The 10,142-nt window shown below is 55.8% G+C and overlaps 1 pseudogene; it reads left to right on the forward strand.

Moving 5' to 3' along the window:
* Positions 1 to 436: 436 nt before the first annotated feature.
* Positions 437 to 1,195, forward strand: LOC147977029 (secreted RxLR effector protein 161 pseudogene; annotated as a pseudogene).
* The last annotated feature ends 8,947 nt before the right edge of the window (positions 1,196 to 10,142 follow it).

Here is a 10,142-nt window from a genome sequence, read left to right on the forward strand (position 1 = left end):
ATTTCTTAATGGTCCTCTTAAGGAGTTGGTGTATGTCAAGCAACCTCCTGGTTTTGAAGACCCTGATCATCCCTCTCACGTTTCTGAATTCCATAAGGCACTTTATGGACTTAAACAAGCACCTCGTGCTTGGTATGATCACCTTACGGCGTTCCTAAGCGAGAAGGGGTTCCAAATTCGGGTAATAGATTCCACTCTCTTTACGAAGAGGGTAAAAGGAGAGTTGTTTGTCTGCCAAATATATGTTGATTATATTATCTTTTGGTCAACTAACCATGCTATTAACGTTGAGTTTGAGAATCTTATGACTAAGGAATTTGCGATGAGCATGATGGGAGAGTTTAAGTTCTTTCTCGGTTTTCAAGTGAAGCAATTGAGAGGTGGAACCTTCATCAATCAATCTCGTTATATCCAAGACATGCTCAAGAGATTCAAAATGCAAGATGTCAAGCCAATGGAGACACCCATGGCCACAAATGGTCAACTTCATCTTGATCCAAATAGTAAAAAAGTGGATCAAAAGGTATATCGCTCTATGATCGGTTCCTTGCTTTACCTTTGTGCATCTAGGCTAGATATTATGTTGAGTGTGTGTATGTGTGCAAGATTTCAATCCGCTCCTAAGGAGAGCCACTATTCGACAGTGAAAAGGATCGTTCGATATTTGGTTCATACCCCAAACTTCGGCCTTTGGTATCCCAAGGGATCATCATTTGAGTTAATGGGTTACTCGGATTCGGATTGGGCCGGAGACAAGGTTGATCGCAAGTCCACATCCGGCTCATGTCAATTCCTAGGGAGATCGTTGGTAAGTTGGTCTTCAAGGAAGCAAAATTTTATATCTCTCTCCACAGCCGAAGCTGAGTATATTGCTGCCGGAAGTTGTTGTGCCCAATTACTATGGATGAGGCAAACTTTGATGGATTACGGTGTCAAATGTAACAAACTGCCTCTTTGGTGTGACAATGAAAGTGCCATCAAGATCGCCGAGAATCCGGTTCAACATAGCAAGACCAAGCATATTGAGATTCGTCATCATTTCATTGGAGATCATGTGGCCAAGGGAAACATTGAGTTACTCCATGTCAACACCGAGAATCAACTAGCAGACATCTTCACCAAGCCCCTTGACGAAACAAGATTCCGCGAGTTAAGGCATCAGCTAAATATCGTGGATATTAGTAACTTCAGATGAAACTCTTGCTCACACACACATACTCATGTACTATCTTGCTTAGATGTAGGCACATGTCTAGGGGGAGCTAGCTCAACTCATGAGCTATCTTATCCTAGAAGTGCATAAAACAAACACCATCTTTCACATAAGCCACTTTAGGTGGTACTTGTGCTTCAAAGATGAGTATTGGTCTTGGGCCCAAGGTTCATATCTTTGTGGTGCCATACCAAGTAAACTCAAACATGGTGGCCTCGGCCACCGCCCTCGCTTGAGGGTTTTTGTCTGTGTTTGTTTTGTGTGTGTGGTGTCGTGTTTCTTTTTCTTTTGTTTGGTTGGTTCTCCTCGTTTTTTTGGTACAAGTGCTCCACATGTACCCTTTCCATAGTGATAGGACTTTCCTTGCGGCGTGTTCAGAAATGTAGACCGAGTGCCTTGTGAAGTAGGGGTAAGAGTATTCACTCAGCCCTGTATTTAAAAAGATCCACTCATGTCAAAGTTCCTGGATACCCCATGCGCACGGGCTTGTACCATTCCCACGGGACCCCCGTGCCCACGGGCTCTGTACCGTGCACACGGGACCCCCGTGCGCACGGGGCTCACTTAGCCCGTGCGCATGGGGTCTGCGGTTTCTGGTCCTGAAGAGGTGGGCGTGGGGGGGCACGGGTTCATTCCCACCCATTCGCCCCCTCCACTCCCCAGGAAGCCTCCAGCGTCGCCGCCGTCGCCTCCTCTCGTCGGAGCTCCTCCGGGCCTTGTCGGAGTTCTTCCTCCGTGGATCCGGATCCTGATGGGGTCCTCCTCCGGTTGGTCCTCTCCTCTGGTTCCATCTCCTTGTGTTCCCTCTTTTGTTCTAGCCTTAGGGTTTCTTTGCTCCCTAGATTCGTTTGGCCTCATCTAATCTTGTAGATAGTAGTCTAGTGCGTAGATCCGTTAGTCTCTCTGCTGCATTCACTCTCGAATTTCGATCTGGAAGTGGCTGCCGCTGGGAGACCCCCGTGTCCACGGGGTGTTTGACCCCCGTGCGCACGGGCTCTCCAGGAACTATTGCATAGATTGTTGTCTATCTCCTTGCCATTTTTCTAGCACTTGTTCTCATTTGTGTCTCGTGCTTTGTGTTGTTGGGTTTTTGTGTGTGTTCCAGACTCCGCTGACAAGAGGTCTGAGCTTCGTCGCAAGCGTGCAAAAGGAGGATCAAAAGACTTCACCATTGCTCGTCGTCAGCCATCTAAAGGCATGGGTCAGGGGTGTGGGACAGGTCAAGGCCGTGCTCGCCGTGCAGCCTCAAAACGGCCCATTGTTGAGGCTTCCGATGAATCTGAGGAAGAGTATGAATCACAAGATGATGAGATAGAAGAAGAAGATGATCGTGATGAGGAAGATGAAGAAGATGATCGTGATGAGGATGATGAAGAAGAGGGAGAGGAGCCTAGTCCGGAGGAAGCCACTCCGGGCAGGCGTGACCTCCGGAATATGCCTCTTGTCAAGTGGACCAAGCCAGAGATCTGGGCTGAGAGACAGAACCATCGTATGTTAAGGCTACGAGTATGGGAATGGATCCCCAGTTCAAGAATGGATTTCAGCAAAGAATCTATCATGAGCTTCTTATGACCAAGTCAAAGAAGTTTGCTCCTCACAAGCAAGTCAACACTGAGAGTTTGCGCGACAATGATCATCTCTATCCCGGTGTGTACTCCGCTCTTGGACGATTGGGTCTGATTCCGTTTGTCACCTTCAACCACCCCTACAATGAAGATCTTGTGATGCAGTTTTTTGCCACTCTGTACTTCTCCAATGATTCTGCTCGCACCCTCACATGGATGTCCGAAACGTATCAGTGTTCAGCTCCTATGGCAAAGTTCTCCGAGATCATTCCCTACCCATTCATGGATGAAGAGACTATTTCTAATGAATTTGGCATTGTTCGGGAAAGTGGACAGCGCACTAAGGACGAGATTGCCTTTGCTTACAAACAAGAGAAGTCGTTTGTCACTGGGTCAATCAAAGACCTCTTGCCCCTCTATGACACCATGCGCCATATCCTGCGGTATACCCTCACTCCAAAGGCCGGAGATTCCCATAACATTCGGAGCTCCATGCTTGATGTCTTTGTGTATCTTCATCAGAAGAAGAAAGTGGATGTTCTGGATTTCATGTACTACAAGCTGCGTCAGTGTGTACAAGAGAACAAGTCTTTGATCTATGCTCCTTTCATATAGGCGTTGATTGAGACCGTCTGTCCAGCAAAGTATATTGCTAGCTTCAAGACTGCTGTCCCAAGCGCAACTCCAACTGGACCCCAGCTGCTCCTGCTCCCTATGTGCCCATCAAGAAGGGGCGCAACCCTAGGCCTGAGGATCGTGCTACTTACACTCCAGGCATGTCCTCTACTGCACGGATCCCTCGTGGTAAGGCCAAGTCTGTTGGCTCTGAGGCCATCTTTGCCAAGGGAGAGAAGAAGTCGCTGTTCAAGACCTTGAGCAACATGTCCAAGATGTGTCAGTCGATTCAGCGTCGTCAGATCAAGGAAATCAACAAGGAGAAGCTTGTTCGGCGTGAGCAGAAGGCAGCAAGGGCTGCTGCTGGTGAGGAGTTCGGTCCAGGTTCTGAGGACGTCGACAGTGAGGCCATTGCCCGGTCTTTCCCATTGGCTGGGTGGCGTTTTGATGATGATGATGCCTTTAGTGCTCCTCCTCTTGTCTAGTGGGTCTCATGTCGCCATTTGTCTCCTTTTTGTTGTCTTGATGACAAAGGGGGAGAAGTGGTGTGTGTGTGGTGTGTGTGTGTTCGTGGGTGTGTTGAGATCGTGTTTCTCGCTGTTGGTTGGTTTTAGTCGGCTTGAGATACTCTTATTTCCTTTCCGTCTATGTGGTTGTGAGACTCTAGCTTTATTATTGTACCTTGCTATTATCCTCGTATGCTTATTTGGTCTCACATTATTTGCTCATCACACTGTGTCATGAGATCTAGGCACCGTTACAGCTTTATTTTGATGAATCTCATGACTTTTCAATAATGATCTTGGTCGAACCTCCTATGGGTGTACTAGATGCATTCTTGTTTTCGGGCACACATATAGGGGGAGCTATCATGATCATTATTTGTTCCATGGCTTTTTATCTATTTATCCTCTTTGCCATGCTCTATCCACGTTGTCATCAATGCACCAAAAAGGGGGAGATTGAAAGTGCTAATGGCACTTAAGCTATATTTTGGTGTGATGACAATGTGGTTAGTTGAACTAATATCGGTTGCTAAAGTTTATCTCAGGTTATTGGTTCTAAGCGCCCGCGATGGAGATGTGCGACCCTGTCGGGGGTTGGGTGCGACATAAGCCAAAGGATGGCTTATCATGGTGGGGGCAAGCAGAACGTTGTCGGTGCCTGGAAACGGGATAAGGCGAAGGCATGCACGTCGGCGAATCTTACCCAGCTTCGGGGCTATCCGGGGAGATAATACCACTACTGCTGCTCTGCGGGGTCTCCGCATGATCACTATGGCAAAGTGTTTACACGGTTGCTCATCGAGCTGTTTCCTGGAGGTAGAAGAAGGCAAGGCTAGCTCTCTCCTTCCTATATGACCTGGTCTAGTGCTAATGGATTCCAACCCTTTGCATGGATTCCCTGGGGGGTTTATATAGGCCTACCCCCCAGGGGTACAATGGTAATCCAGCTGGGCGCGGGCCCAGCCGTCAGTCTCTCTGGCCGCCGTCTTATCCGCTGACTCCTGGGGCCCGCCGACTGGCTCGGTACGGAGCCGATAGGCCGCGTCCGCCGCGGGCGGGTCTTGCCGGCTGTTTATTACTGTAGCCATGCCTCTAATGACAGAAGCTTGGTCATGAGGTTGAGGCGATAGCTCTGCCGTCTGGCGGGCGATCACTGTGGCCACTACCTGGCACGTCTGATTAATGGCGTGTGGGGCCCGTGGGAGGGGCCGGCCGACTCCTGGTGGCCGACTCCTATCCGGGCCGACAGGTGGTGCTCTCTCCGTCTTTCGTACGCCTGCCGACTGGTGGGACCCATCGTCCTTGGGTTGTACCGGCAGGCCGTCGTGGGCACAGGACTCCGCCCTCTGAGGCTGACGTCAGGGCCGACATCGCAATAGTGTCGCGCCGCGCGGAGATCTCTGCGGGTACGGCACACTGTAGCCACGCCTGCCCTTGGAAAAGGGGTGGGAGTGGACCTTACTATGGCCACTCCCCATCCCGTCCCTCTTTATGAGGGCATGGGGGTTGTTGGCGTCGCGGGCCGACTCCCCAAGGCCGGCTTCTCTGGAAGTCACCAGTCAGGAGTCGGCTTATCCTGAAGTCGTCCCTGGGACTCGGCTGCGAGTGGGCAATCGGATGCCTCGCCGCCGACTCTCAGAGGACGGCTCTTCGTCCTGGGGTCTGAAGGGTGCAGTCTGCCTCAATGTCTTGAAAGGTTCTGGGCCTGGGTTAGCCTACCCGTGGCCCATTACTCTGACAGTAGTCCCCGAAGTTGGTGAGGCTCCGAGGGCGACATGTCAAGGAGCATCAACAGTTTCTTCTCTCCGGCGGTTGGATCTGGGCCTCGCTAGCCGTCTTCTCTCAAGCCAACTAGTTGGAGTCGGACTTGCTCAAGGCGGACTTGCCCCTAAAAAAGTTTGAACGTCGCGGCGGAGTTCAGGCGGCGTGCCTGATAAGCTTCTGGGTTGCCGCCCGTGGTGGACCCGTCACGAGGCGCCACATGGCTGAGCTAGTCTGCTCACCCACGCGCGCGACGGGATAGGCCTACAAGCGGGGCCCGCCACTACCGCGCCTCGGCATGCGAACGGATCCGTTGTGGCCGTGCGGATGGTTGTGGTTCCCTCGTGGTTATTGCACGTGGTAACTTCGTGTGGTAAATCGTGGGGTCGTGGGGTCCCGGGCGCAGTTAATCCCACGACCGCCCCCTCGGCTTCTCAGCCACGAGCCTACAAGTAGGCGGGGGAAGGGGGGCGGCGAAGGACGCGCGCCCATTCTCCCCACTCCCTTTCGCTCCTTCTTGCTTCTTCTTCCTCTCGCCGCTGCTGCTCCGAACCACACCGCGCCCGCAGAGATGAGCTCTTCCTCCGCCGCCGCGCCTCCTGCTGTACGCTCCGGAGTGTGGGATGGCTCCGAGGTTGATGACGACGACATCGAGATCCTCCGCCAGACATGGCGGCTGCCCGGCAGGGACTTAGTGTAGGTCCGCCTCGCGCCGGAGGGGGAAATATCGCAGGCGCCGGAGGAGGGCGAGCGGGTCATATTCCGCTCGCACCTTATGCACGGCCTGGGGCTGCCAGCGAGCGGCTTCTTCTGCTCCTTCTTGGAGTTCCACGGGCTCCAGCCGTACCACCTTACTCCGAACACGGTGGTGCTGCTGGCTACCTTCGCCACCCTGTGCGAAGGCTTCCTCGGTGTTCTCCCCACCATCGAGCTCTGGGGTGAGTTCTTCTAGTCCAAGCTCGGCACACATGTTGCGGACGTGCCGGCCCAGTGCGGTGCATTTATCGCGATGCGGAGATCAGTGGCCGCCAATCCGTTTCCCACCATCACACTGATTAAGTCGGTGAAGATGTGGCAGCGGTCCTATTTTTATGTGAATAACGTCGCCCCAGAAGGAGACTGGGATAACCTGCCGGCTTACGAAGCCGGCGCGCCGGCTGGAAGGCACCCCAGCTGGTCGCACTGAGCCAAGACGCTGTCTCCCGCTGGTGTCGCCGCCGTCGCGCAACTCCGAGTGCTCACGCAGTCAGAGGGCTTGACCGGGGCCGACTTGCTGGCCGCCTTCGTGGCGCGCCGAGTCCTCCCACTCCAAGGCCGACCTCACCTGATCTGCCAGATGAGCAGTCATCGGGACCCGATTCGGATGTGCTCCAAGGACATGCCTCACGCGGAGGTGGCGAACATGGTGAACTACATCGTGAACTGCGGTCTCTCGATGGACTGGCGGTTCGGCAAGGAGCCGTATTCGCGCACCAACCCCCCACCTATTGTAAGTCGTCTTCCTTCTTCTTCTGTTTCTTTCGTTGCCGAGTCCGACTTGTCAAGTCTGACCGTTTTTGTTTTGAATCAGAACCCTCTGGTCCCTCCTTCGGCCGGCACTACGGGGCCGGCTCGTCAGTTTGTCCCCGATCGGGCAGAGAGCGACGTCGATGATCCTGACTTGGGGGCGGCGGCCATGGAGGCCGACGTCGAGGGAGGAGGAGGAGAAGCAGGCGGCTCCAGGCTTCGGCCACTTTCGCCGACTGGCCTGACGATGAGGCCGAGGGAGAAGTCGCCCCGCGCCACCAGCCAAAGGCTGGTCAGCCAAGCGCGAGTTCCTCTGCCAGCTTGGACGCTCAAGGCGGCGTGAAGAAGCGCCAGGCGGGCTCGAGTACGCTTGGTGGCCGGTCGAAGAAGTTCAAGGGAGCGGCCGCTGCGACCAAGCAGGAAGAGGCAGCCGCGAAAGCCAACCGCTTCCGCAAGGAAGTGAAGAAGCCGCCGCTGGTCTCTGCGTAAGCGCCTACGTCCCTTATCTTTATTTTTTCTTTGTTGATCTTGTATGATTTTTTCATATGCTTTTCTCGCCTCAGGGCTCCCCTCACTCTTGAGAGGGTTGCCGCCGCCTCCGTTATGGGGTCGGTGGAGACGTCTGCCACCACTCGGCGGATTCACCCCGCCGTCGACCTTCGGGAGGCGACGGAGCGGAACACGCAGGGGAAGCGCGAGGAGGACGAGGCCGCCCGCCAGGAGAAAGCGGAGGCCGAGAAGGCGGAGGCCTCCGCCCTGAAGAAGCTGGAGGTGGCCGAGGCCGCCGCTGCGGCAAAGCGGCCGGCCAAGGAAGTCGTGCCTCGGCGGTCGGCGGTGTTCGTCACCCCTCTGAACTATGCGCCGCCGCCCCCGGAGTTCATGGGGCAGTCAGGGGAAGCCGGCGGCGAGTTCTCGATCATGGAGAGAGGCGGTGGCGACGCCCCCATGCCGGATGCGGTCGCCCCGCCACTGCCGCTCCCGCCACCGTCTAGGAGCGCGCAAGGCAAACAGCCGGCGAATCCGCCCTTGCCGCCGACTGTAGATGAGGCCGTGGCAAGGCTACTCCTTCAAGTCGGCTCACCAACGCGCCGCCGTCTTGAGAAGGCGACTTCGGCACCACGCCCCTTGGAGACCGGCGCCGCCAGCTCGACGATTCCAAACACCGAAGCGACGAGCGCCGCGCCCATTGGGTGGGTGCGAGGAGGCGGCACGGGCCCGCTGAACCAAGCGCTTCTGGATGTCTGGACGAAGCTGCGAGCTGAGAGCGATGCCATCCAAAACTGCACCAAGGCGCACCTGGCATTGCGGGCAGCCATCCGGGTATGCTTTCTCCTTTGTCCCTGTTTTCTTGTTCCTCTCTGTGGGGGTGCGCCAGCGCACCCACTGGGTATAGTCCCCGAGTTTTGGGTCGGCTGTTGAGCAGGCGGCTCGGAACTCCAATTGGTGAGTTCCGGGTACTAACCTTTGTCTGAAATACTTGTTGCAGGACTATCACAACCTCCGTGTAACTGCCTTCAACCGCAACGTTGAAGAGTTGGGCAAGCAGACCGCCGACTTGTCGGAGAGCCAGAGTGAGTCCTTTTTCTTCTTTGCGGGGGCGCGCTGGCGCACCCGCGGGCTGTAGTCCCCGAGATTCGGGCCGACTGCTAAGCAGTCGGGCCGGATCTCCCCGGCGACCTTCTTCGTTGATGACTTAACGCCTTCTTTCTTCTTTCTCTTCAGAGGCCAACGCCACTCTTCAACAGCAGATGAGCGAAGCCAACTCCGTGTTGCGCGCCAAGGGGGAGGAGTGCAGCAAGCTCGCCGTAGAGCGTGATCTGCTGGCCGCACATTTGGCAGAGCAGAAGGAGCTGCTTAGGAAGACGCAGGAGGAGGCGGAAGAGGCGGAGGCCGCCCTCCTGGCCGAGTTCGCGAGCGAGCGCTCCTCCTGGACTGACAAGGAGGCAATGCTGGCCTCCGGCTTCCACGAGATCGAGGACCTCGTCGACGGTGAGCTTCTTTGCTTTCCTTCTTCGAGCCGCCGACTATAGGTCGAGCCGACTCCTGGTTTTTTGACTTGTTCTTCATTCTTTCCGTCTTGCCAGACTTCTTCCCCGGCCACTCGCAGGCCGCCATTCAAGCTATCGAGGCCGACCGCGAGGAGCGGAGGGCGGATGGCGCGGAGATCGCCGCTGATGCCCCTCGGACCCTTGACGAGCATATTCTGAGCATTGGGGCTCGCCTGCGGCCGGCCCACCAGATGCTGCGCTGGCTTCAACGTGTCGGCGCCCAAGGGATCGCCGCCCTATGGCCAGACGTGCAAGTTCTGCGCAACCCCAGTCGGACTGCCGACTGGCTAGAGGTCACGGCTGGCCGTCTTGAGGCCTGGAGGGGTTCCTCGGCCCAGGCCGGAGCGCACCGAGCCATGGAATTCGTCAAGGCTCGGTATCCGGGGCTGGACCTAGACCGGCTGGCCACACTCCGGTCAGAGGCCCAGCCGGAGCTGGCAGCCTTGGAAGACGCCCTTGTCAAGCGTGCGGCGGCGATCGCCGAGTACACCGACACCAGCATATTTGTCCCCGAGCAGGCTGAAGACGGGGGGGAGGTACCACCGGAGTGGTTTGGGCTGAATCCCGACTACGGTGAGGACTCGGCAGAGGTGATCGGCTCCAGCGTCGAGGAGGAAGACGAGGCGGAGGACGAAAGCGAGACGGAGGCACCGGAAGACGGAGCGGACGGCCAGCCTCAGCTCGACCACGCCTCCAGCAACGAGCTATGCCCGCCTGAGCCGACTGCCGCCGGAGGTGATCAAGCCGAGACCGCCCCAGCCGGCCGCCCAACATCCAACACCGCCGTCTCCTCCGATCCGCCAAACCCGTCTACCGCCCCCTAGGCTGCCGCCTTGTCTTTGTTTTATCTGTTCTAATAGTTTTTGAAGAACTTGTTAATTCGCACAATTCCACCCGCGGGGTGTATTTTGAAGTTCTGCTCGAAGAT

This window comes from Triticum urartu, chromosome 4A (assembly GCF_056163025.1).
Source record: "Triticum urartu cultivar PI428250 chromosome 4A, HENAU_Tu73, whole genome shotgun sequence".
Taxonomy (NCBI): domain Eukaryota; kingdom Viridiplantae; phylum Streptophyta; class Magnoliopsida; order Poales; family Poaceae; genus Triticum; species Triticum urartu.